The sequence below is a fragment of the Lytechinus variegatus genome, chromosome 4 (assembly GCF_018143015.1).
Source record: "Lytechinus variegatus isolate NC3 chromosome 4, Lvar_3.0, whole genome shotgun sequence".
NCBI lineage: Eukaryota > Metazoa > Echinodermata > Echinoidea > Temnopleuroida > Toxopneustidae > Lytechinus > Lytechinus variegatus.
In genome coordinates, this window is record NC_054743.1 from 5,540,483 (window position 1) to 5,551,489 (window position 11,007).

General features: G+C 37.4%; 1 long non-coding RNA gene across 1 annotated transcript; it reads left to right on the forward strand.

Moving 5' to 3' along the window:
- Window positions 1-7,588: 7,588 nt before the first annotated feature.
- On the forward strand, window positions 7,589-10,196 carry LOC121412517. Its single transcript, XR_005969629.1, has 3 exons — window positions 7,589-7,936; window positions 9,375-9,474; window positions 10,087-10,196. It is a non-coding gene; the product is annotated as an uncharacterized LOC121412517 (long non-coding RNA).
- Window positions 10,197-11,007: the final 811 nt, after the last annotated feature.

The window sequence follows — 11,007 nt, forward strand, 5'->3', positions numbered from 1 at the left end:
ATATTCATTTTCTTTAGATTCCTTGAATACACATATTTATGACACACAGATGGGGATTTGTGCTTTCCTAATGAGCAGATCACCATATAGTGATCGCTCATGCCTAGTGGAATGACATCACAAAAAGTAATTTTGTTATGATTTGAGGAATATATGACATCAATAAGTGTTGCAGATGTCTGTGTTATCCTAGTTGGCTTATCAACAAATTGTTTTAAATTGTATTCTTCTACTAAGTTCAACAATCGTTTTGTTTGGCAAGTGGGTGGCTCCTTAGCAATGTCACAATTCAGATCTCCTAAAAGGATGACATCTTTAGACAAAGATTCAATAGATTCAAGTATCTTCTCAAACAAATCAAAAACAGCACTTTGAGAGTTTGGTGGTCTGTACCAATACACAACGATAAAAGGTTTTTGCTTATCAATGCATATTTCAACGCATATCAATTCTAAACCATCAACAATAAGGTCACGTTTGATATTAAACAAAATATTTTCTTTAATGTAGATCAAAATCCCACCTCCGTTTCGGTTTCTATCCGTTCTAACAACTCTATAACCTTGAACATCGATCTCACTATTAAATACAGATGAGTCTAATCTTGTTTCACAGAGACATAATATTTGAATATTTTGCCTAGATAAGATATTACGAACTTCATCAATGTCTTTCAATAATGAACATATATTAAGGTGGGCAATATTGATACCGGACAATGACTTGACTTTCATGAAAATGTCATCGGGAGAATGATAATTAGGTAATGGAAGTTCGGCTTGGTTTGGCAATCTAGTGTGTTCAACGGCATTATCATTATCAAAATTTATGTCTTTAGGTAGTTCATCAAATATACAAGGGATACATATCCAATTTGAATTAGACAGAAAGATTTCACGAGTTGCCATAGAACAATCAAGATGGGCCCATCTTTTGCAAGATATGCACAATAAAGCATTTTGATTCGATCTAACTTCTTTCGAACAGGTTAGACATATTCATATTCCTGGTGGCTGCACGTGTAGGAAAGTTTGCAGAATTAATAGAAGACATAAAATAAAGATAAGCAATAAATAAAAAATATATAAAAACGTGTAAACTGAGTTTTCTTACAAGTTCTCAAAGTCGAGTCTTGATCTGATCCTGATTTTCTTTGAATCCCTTGATCTGATAGCAAAGATGATTCCATCTTGGGTCCAACAAGACTTAGACTTCTTGCTATTGACAAGTTCCCAAAAGAGGTTGGCTCGCCTGGCTGTGAGATCCTCCTTTAGCCATATTTTCGGTCCGTTGCCTTTTGTCAATTTCGTTCTCGCCTTGTAGACGTCATTCCGGATGTTGTACCTGCTAAACTTCACTATTATCGGTCTCGGCTGATTCTTCCTTGAAGCAGTTGCGTATGATGACGATTCGTGTCTCTGTTCATCACCTTGCCTCGGACGTAGAGAGATGCGATGACTGCGATCAATCGCATCTGGTGGAACTGTAAGACCAAGTTTGCTGTTAAAAACATCCAGGATGAGCTCGTCAGTCTTTTCTTCTGGTCCTTCAGGAATGCCATAAAGTCGTAGACAGTTTTTTCTGCTGTATTGTTCTGCCTCTTCATTCTCGTCTTGAAGCATTTTCGTTTCCTTCTTCATTTCAGACATTTTCTTTTTCATAGTTTCGACTTCATCCATGTACTTCTTCAAGTCCAGGTTGACAGCTTTGTACACCTTATCCACAACTTGTTCTTCCAACTTTGCAGCTATAACGTCATATACATCATCTGCTAGGCGTTTGATCAGGCTTGATGAACGTAGTGAATGGGCAATCTGTTTTTCAATAGCTTTCTTCAGTGTGCTATCAAGGAGCTGGCCCCTGGATTCATCCGCTACAGTTGAGTGACCAGCTGAAATTGTGTTATCATGTCCACCATCATCGTCGCTATTTTCTTCACCAGAGTCACCGGCTATGTTATCGGCTCGGTTTCGTGTCTTCGTAAGATCTCTTCTTCTGCTCTTCTTGGTGGCAGTTTTATTCGACATTTCTTGTAGAATTACGCTACTTGGAGGTTCAAAACACCAGATGTAGCTTACCAAGATAATGAATATTACCGGCGTTCACGAGAATATGATGCAAGAATATCACAAATGATGCAAATAGTTAAAAATGTTAGTGAATATAGCGCACCGAGGTGACGTCGAAAGTAGATTATGAATCCTTTTCGATAATATAATATAGGATTTGTATAGCGCACGTAACCACCTTGCTAGGTGCTCAAGGCGCTCCTATATTATCCAGGCTAAGCTAGTCTACCGATTCCAGTGCGCACAGCTGTTTGAGGAATTACTTCCTGTCGGTACCCATTTACCTCACCTGGGTTGAGTGCAGCACAGTGTGGATAAATTTCTTGCTGAATGAAATCCCGCCATGGCTAAGATTCGAACCCTAGACCCTCTGCTTGAAAGGCGAGAGTCAGAACCACTAGACCACGACGCGCCCATGACTGAAGCCGGTGTGACGCCGGCATCACATAATATACAGAAGTCCAAACCGGCGTAAGGCCAGCTTTTTTAAGGGGGTGTTACACATCCGACGCCGGCTTCAGTCCACTTTTGACGTATGTTTTTTTTTTTGTATACTGTATGGTGGACCTCAATGACCTCACAAGTCCATTTGTGGATTAGCACACCTTGTGTTGCTCTCCACAGGGCTCTTAGTTTTTAGCTATTTTCACTGTGTTAATTATATAGCTGTTATTTGTATTTGTTGGTACTAGTCTCAGCAAGTTGTCAGGGTGCTGCTTGACAATTTTCATAACATTTTTACATGTTTTAATGTATCTTTACTGCATTTAAATGTTTGGCAGCATTGCACATCGTAGTCATGGCAAGAAGCCATGGCTGCCTATACATGATGTAAAGTATTGTGTACTGTGTACTTCAATACATGTTATATAAGCCTTTTGTGTAACTTAGAGTTGAACCAGAACTTGTACACAATGGGATTCTTTCATCTGAGCTTGCTTGTTCATGTGTGTCTTATTGTTTGCCTGAATGGGACTGAGCACTTCATTGAAAAGCCATTTGGTCATCCTTTAGTACAGCAACCCCTCACTAGAAAAAGATTTCTACAGAGAAGGATCTCCTACAACTCGAACTGTGATGCTACCTTCCAGCTTGAGTTACTTAAAAATGGAGACATTGAGCCAAATCCTGGTCCTGAAGGGCAACCGTCTCAGATATCACTCACTCCTGGAACTAGCGATGTTCGCTCCAATGAGGTTTCTTTTGAACCCATAGTGAAGTATACTTTAACGGAGCTTCTTCAATGGAAAGACTGTAAGTTACCAATATCGAATTGTTTACGTCAGACGATTATATCTCTTGGAATTAATAAGCGTAAGAAGAAAACCCGAAGGGGAACACATGGCAGTCACCATAAGCGTAAGAGGACTTCTTCCTGCGAACATTATTCTATTCCTGTTGTTTTTCGGCCACGTGCAGACCTACCAGCTCAGCCACAGAATGAAGTATGTTTAAATCAACGACAGGGAAACCTGACTGTTGTGAAAACTGTTCCTCATTTCACCAAGCTGTGTATCTTGAACATGAGATCGGTCAGGAATAAGTCTTCAGCATTCACTGACTTTGTTCTTGAAAATGACTTTGACATCATAGCTATATGTGAAACTTGGTTGAGAGATGGTGACAACGCTGTTATTAGTAGAATCACTCCAGATGGTTACAGCTTTGAGCATCGATCAAGAGGAGAGAAGCCTGGGGGAGGAGTTGGTCTGTTGTTTAAATCTTCCTCGTCCATAACTGTTCAGCAGGTTACACCATACAGATCCTTTGAATGTCTTCATGTATTGGTTTCAAGTGACTCCCGTTCAGTTAGACTTATTGTAATTTATCGTCCAGAAGTTTCTGACGACCAAGGACGCCACCTACCTTTTAGCATATTCCTCGAAGAGTTCAGTACGCTGTTAGATGCATACCTTCTTTGTCCGTCTGAAATCTTGATTTATTTACAGGAGATTTCAATATTTGGGTTGATGATAGAACTGACAGAAACGCAAGACAGTTTCTAGATCTGTTATTTATGTTTGGGATGAAGCAACATGTTCAGGAATCGACTCATCGCTATGGACATACCTTAGATCTTCTTATATCTCGAGAATCAGAAAATGTCCTCTCAGATGTCGCCATTCTTCCGGGACTATCGGATCACTTTGCAATTCAGTGCAACTTGCTTTTAAGGAAACCTAAAGCTGTTCGTCAATCAATCGTCACACGAAACTTAAAACTGATGGATCGTGCAAAGTTTCAAACCGGTGTCCATGCAGCGTTATCGTCCATCGATTTTGAACACAACGACGTTTCTTCATGTGTCAACCATTATGAGAACTCTCTACATAGTTTACTTGATCAGCTTGCTCCAAAGAAGACTCGAACAATCGTTATCAAGCCTCGGGCACCATGGATGACTGATGACATTCGTAGTGCAAGGCGTCTTCGACGTCGACTTGAGCGGCGTTGGAGATCTTCTAGAAATCCTGCTGACCGACTTCTATATGTGGAGCAGAAGCAACATGTGTCTCAAATGATGGACCAAGCACAGAAACGGTATTATTCTTCTTCCATTGCAGATTGTTCAGGAAACCAGAGACGTTTGTTTAAAATTGTTAACAAATTATTAGACAGGAAGAAGGATCCAATATATCCTAACACAGATAATGATCATGATCTAGCGAATCGTTTTTGTAATTATTTTGTAGGTAAAATAAGAGGTATTCAAGAAGAATTAGCCACTCTTAGTTTTAACACAAGTACTGATGCCTTTTCAAATATTGTTCCTATCACTGCCACTGGTATGTCTGAATTTGCTCCTGCCACAATTATTGAAATTAGGAAAATTATCATGAATTCCCCTGTATCTTCATGTGGTTTAGATCCTATACCCACTTGTCTAATTAAAGAATTTGTCAGTGACTTTGCTCCTTACATCACTGACATAGTTAATATGTCCTTGAAGTGTGGATCATTTCCTGAATGTTTGCAGCATGCCATTATCAAACCCCTACTGAAAAAACACTCACTTGACAGACAAGATTTGAAGAATTATAGACCAGTAGCAAATCTGAAATACCTTGGCAAACTGATCGAAAGAGTTGTTTCAAATCGACTACAAACTTACATGAACAATGAAAATTTGCATAATCCTTTCCAGTCAGCATACAGGGAGATGCATAGTGTGGAAAGTGCTTTGTTACGGGTAACCAATGATATACTTACTGGTATGGATAATGGAAACGTTACAGGTTTGGTATTGCTAGATCTCAGCAGTGCCTTTGATACTGTTAATCATCGCATTTTGTCTTATAGAGTGAAAGAAATAGGTCTAAGTGGTATAGTTTTAAGGTGGTTTGAGTCTTATCTTTGTCATAGATCACAAGAAGTTTGTATACATGATGCTCACTCTGCCTCAGTAAGTATAGATTTTTCGGTCCCGCAGGGATCTGTTCTCGGTCCGCAACTTTTTAATATTTACACACTACCCATTCAATATATTGTACAGAGACATAGTGTCAGTTATCATATGTATGCGGATGACCTACAACTTTATTTCACTTGCAGACCAGTTCAAACGGAAATAGATGAAAATGTACAAAAACTGGAAAACTGTATAGCTGATATAAGGAACTGGATGATTGAGAGTCACTTGAAACTAAATGATGCAAAGACAGAATTCATTTTATTTGGTAACAGAATACAGCTTAGTAAAGTTCATATATCTCATGTTCAAGTTGGCTCTGCCCGTGTAACTTCTGTACATCAGGCTAAGAATCTTGGAGTACTATTTGATTCTGCCCATGTCATTTGAGTCTCACGTTTCGAATTGTGTGAAACTAGCTAATTGTAATCTTCGAGATATCCGTACAATTAGACAATATCTCTCACCTCAATCCACCCAACAGTTAGTACATGCTTTCGTTACCTCACATCTTGACAATTGCAATTCTTTACTCTTTCGTTTACCCGCCAACCAAGTTAACAGACTGCAAAAAGTCCAAAATACTGCTGCTCGCCTTGTGACCAAATCAAGAAGATCCTCACGTATCACTCCTATCCTAAAATCCCTCCACTGGCTCCCTGTTCAACAGCGTGTAATCTACAAAATTCTCCTCTTAACCTATCGTGCACAAAATAATCTAGCTCCTGATTACATTTCATCGCTTCTGTTAACCCATTCCTCAGGTCGTTCTGGTTTGCGTTCTTCAAATAATGTAAGGCTCAAAGAAATACCTTTTTGTGGAACAGGTTACCGCTATCTATTCAGACAGCTAATACTCTTTCTACATTTAAGGCAGCACTTAAAACTCACCTGATGCTTAATGCATACTGCTAAATCATACCAGCAGTTTACAGTCTAGTTCTTTATTCTTATGTTTAGTTTGTTAATTTTTCTTTTGTTATTTGTATGCGCCTTGAGCATCTCTTAGAGATGGATATGTTGCGCTTTATAAATATTGTTATTATTATTATTATTATTATGACCGATCAAGAACTCGGCATATGAAACAGCCCTATGTGAGTGTCGGGTCACATAATGTGACCCGACATTTTATCTGTTTTTCAGACAGATATAGGCGTCAGTCCAACAGCCTTGAGCTTGCAAAACAGAAAACTCCTCATTTTTCCCAAGGGATAATAGATCTCACGCTGCATCTTACAATTGTATCGACAAATTCACAGGTCATTTAAAAACCTCATTTATCCCCTTCTCTTTTTTATGATTTCGTTTTCCATAAATTTCTCTGCTTCCATTCTACTTTTTGCTCTTTTGCATTTCTTTATTTCTCTTCTTTCCCCTTTTCTTTTCCTCCTTTACCGTTCTTGCCCCCCCCCCCCCTCCTCTTTTGCCCCTTTTCTTCTTTTCCCCTAAGGGAAGGGTAGATTTACCGACGATTTCCAAAGGTGGTGGGTATCGAACCCCTCCCCCATCCCCATATAGCTCCAGGCCTGCAAGACACACAAATATATATATATATAAACGTTTATTCTATTCCATTTCACAAAATGTCATCATTTTTATATCAAAGCAAAAATTCGTGCCAAAAAAACAGTTTCTCACAAATAACTTAAATATATACAAGTTATTTACAAATCCCCAAACGCAAAATATTGTGGCAGGTAGCCTATACATATGTACACACACACCCTCACCTTTACACGCGCACACCCACCCACACACACACACACACACACACACACACATATATATATAATGTAACGGGGCCCCTAGCACAACGAGTAGTGCAGATACTCATCATTCAGTGTAGATAAACTAAGACAGAAAGAACGACAAGTGAGATGTAGCTCTTATAGGATTCTTTTTTTATTGCAAGCTTTCGGCCATCATCGGCCTTCGTCAGGCCGTAATTTTATTGCTGAACTCTCATCGACCTGAGAGGGCGGTGTGTTGTCCGGTGGACACAGAGATACGATCTTACGTATACGTAAGCTCCCGAAGGGAGCTAGAGGGGCAACTCTTTTCGCGCGTTTTTGATTTTCCATAGGTTTTGTACATAGCAAACATGGCTGCCATTTGTCCAATTTGAAGGTTGATTTTGGAAGGTCAATGTTTAATTCATGAGTAATGACGTCAAACTACGCACAATGCACTTGTATGATTGGATAAAACGCTAATGTTTTATTCATGTCTCATGCATTAAACATTTTTTTCCGTCCCACAATTCCCTACGATATCTATGCGAAGTGTCGTTCTTTTTGATTCTGCGAAATTCAACTTTTTGAAATACAATAGCAAGTCTAATTATCTGTTTTTAGAATTGATGTTTGAAAACATTATTTCTGAGTGAACTTCAAAGGAGCAGAAAATCTTGGAGGAAACATTAATGTCAATCTAATGACATTCCATAGGAATAAAAGTAAGTTAAGTTCAATTCCTTACTTTGATCTTAGTTGAAATTGTAATGTGTTTGCTGGGGTTCGGCGTCGCATGCATGGCTTTATGTGCAGTTTACAACGCAAACCACAATTTCCATATTTCCATTTCTTTTTCCTGTCCTGATCCTAAATAAGTCTGAAATATGACTGACATATTTTCTCAGAAAATAACATAGTTTTCGTAGAACTAAGTTGGTTAATTGGGATGCTTCATGTCCGCCCTTATTAAATCTGTATTTCAGTTCTAATTGTCAAATATCAGGGGTAGATGTGGACTTGTTTAACGGCAAAGCTGCATCAAAATTAAGCCAAATACCGATTACCGTATATAGCCAGAGCGGGATGCGGACTTTGATATCGCCGGTGCCAGCCGGCTGCGAAATTGCCGATGTAGGCTAGGTCATTAGGTGTTGGAAATTAATTGTCAAACAAGCTTGAGTTGAAATTTGAAGTTATAGGCCATGGGCCTAGTACTGATTTTTCGACACCGCTATTTCAATATAATTATCTGCATTTAAAATGAAATGAAATTAAATCTAAATGAACTGAATCTGTTTGGAATGATATTGGTAGATTTTTCCATGCCCATGGTCATGGAATGATTTGAGACAGATGTTAACGTTTTTCTTTTTTTAAATAAAAGTAAGGCCCTAGGATAGGTCTAACTTAGATATAGATTTTAAAAAATAAAATTCTAGATCTGTCTGGTTTGACTTCTTTTCTACAAAGATTTAAGTTAACTTTATTTTAGTTCCTGGCTGGACCATTGCCATTGGACTAAAATGTAATTAGCCTAGCAACGGAGTTTAATGATTCTTTTTTTCGGGGGGGCAACATTTCTTTGTCAGGGTTCAAACTGCTCAATTGTTTTTTGGAAGGGTTGAGAAAATTTATAGTGCCCTATTTTGAATTGTTTAAGTATAAGGCTAAGCAGAGAGAGCAGCTGATCTAATTGATTTATCTTTATTGTCCTCACTTGATGTTATTTGTGGTGAAAGGCAAAGGGTCATTTAAACCTGCCAGCAAGTGAGCTAACCGTTTTTTTAAATAAAAATCAAACTTAAAGAGGATCTCACTTAACGTAGAGATTCAAATCAGACATGTTTATAGACGAGTGCAAAAAATTTAATGATTGTCTCGCACTGATGAATGAGCGAAAGCCATATTATCACACAAATGATAATTATCCTACATCTGTCAAAGCTGGCTTGGTGTATATATATATTGAAGATTGACAAAAGACCTCACTATAGTAGGACACGTATGCTTGAACCATTTAGTTTTTGGTCAAGACCTGCTTTTTTCTAGTTGGGAATTGTGAAAGCTGGAAACTCTGAAAAAATTGTTTTAAGAGAGGAATTTTGTTTATCACTTTTGAAATTTTTAACTGTAAAGTATTGTATGTATATCGAATTGCAGATCCAGTGGGAGTCAGAAGTACAAAGTCAAATACCATTTGCACATCACCAAGAGGTACAATCTGATGAGTAACAGGATATCTGATCTAAAAGCTTGCCAGGTATGCTTGTTTTCATAAAAATATAAAAAACCTATTTTTTCTGAATCATGTTATCCCATAAAGTAAAGCTCCATGATGAGATAAAGAGCGTGTATAGTGACTGCACTTCGGAGTGCTGATTTGTCTAGTTCAAATTTGAACTAGACAAATCAGCACTCAGAAGTGCAGTCACTATACACGCTCTTTAAGAGCTAAATTAGCACTTCATTTTTTAGAGTGTATTCTTTTGGATTCAAATTCACCAGTATTTCCATTTATATCAATGCATACTTATTGTCCATGTCTCTTAGCTATATTAATCATACATAAAATCACTTTAAAACTCAGTTACTCTGAAGACAGAAATAAAAAAGGACAAAATATTTCGATATATATTTGAATGGGTTTTCACACTTAATAAAAAAAAGTTATATGAATAATGATCTATAATAGTGATCTATGATTTTTATCTGGCAACATAAGTTACTACATGTGCATTTTCTAAATAATATTGCATGGAAGAGTAGGGGCTCATAAAAAGTTTAAAACTTCTAAATTAACTGGACTAGATGAGTAAGAATAATTTATATCAGCAGCTCATTTTGTTCCTTTCTCTTTTTGTTTACTATGCAGGTTTCACAAGCTGTTTGAGTATCACCAGGGCAGATCAAGAAGAAATATGAAGGCCAGGTTCATAACAAGCAGTTTCTTCATTGCAATTACAGATTTAAAAACTTGAATGAATTTAAATAAATGTGTCAATACATATTGAATGCTGCTTAAACTACACATCTGTTGAAAAAAAAATAATTGGAGTATAGATATTTAGGTCCATAGGTTTCACACAAGATTAAAATATTTTTCAAAGGGCACACTTATCCCCCCCCCCCTTATTAGTGTTCTAATCATCTACATGTAGTACTTATAGTAGTGAAAGCACTTTGAATAATATTAGTAGTTTGAAAGGGATAGGTTGTATTCTGGTAATCTAAACAATGCAGAATGTGCCTTTACTGAGGTCTTGGCTATGTAACATACATGCCTACAGACATATAAATGGTGATAAGAAATAATGGATTTTCATTGAATAAAATGTGCATAATAAAAAACAATGTGACAGAACAAAGGGCGAAGAAATCACTCTCAGTCCTGGACCCCAATTCATTAAAGGGGAAGTTCACCCTGAAGAAAACTTTTCAGGAAAATCCGTTAAAAAGTAAGAAAGTTATTAGAGTTCAAAGTTTTGGATTTGTGACGTCATAGACGAGCAGCTGCCCCATGTGTTATGTGATATAACATGCATGAATTTCAAATTTTGTATGGTTCCTGATGACTTAATTTTGTTTTCTATTCATGATTGGGCATGAAATGATTTGTCTATTGATACACAAAAGGTAGGGTGAAAACCATTTTCAATTTTCTGAGAAAATGACATTTATTTGATTTTTTACCATTCGCTATGTGTGAATGCTGCTCGCATATGTCGTCACAAATCAAATAATTGAAATTCTAATAACTTTTTAATTATTTGATGAATTTTTCTCAAACCTTTGG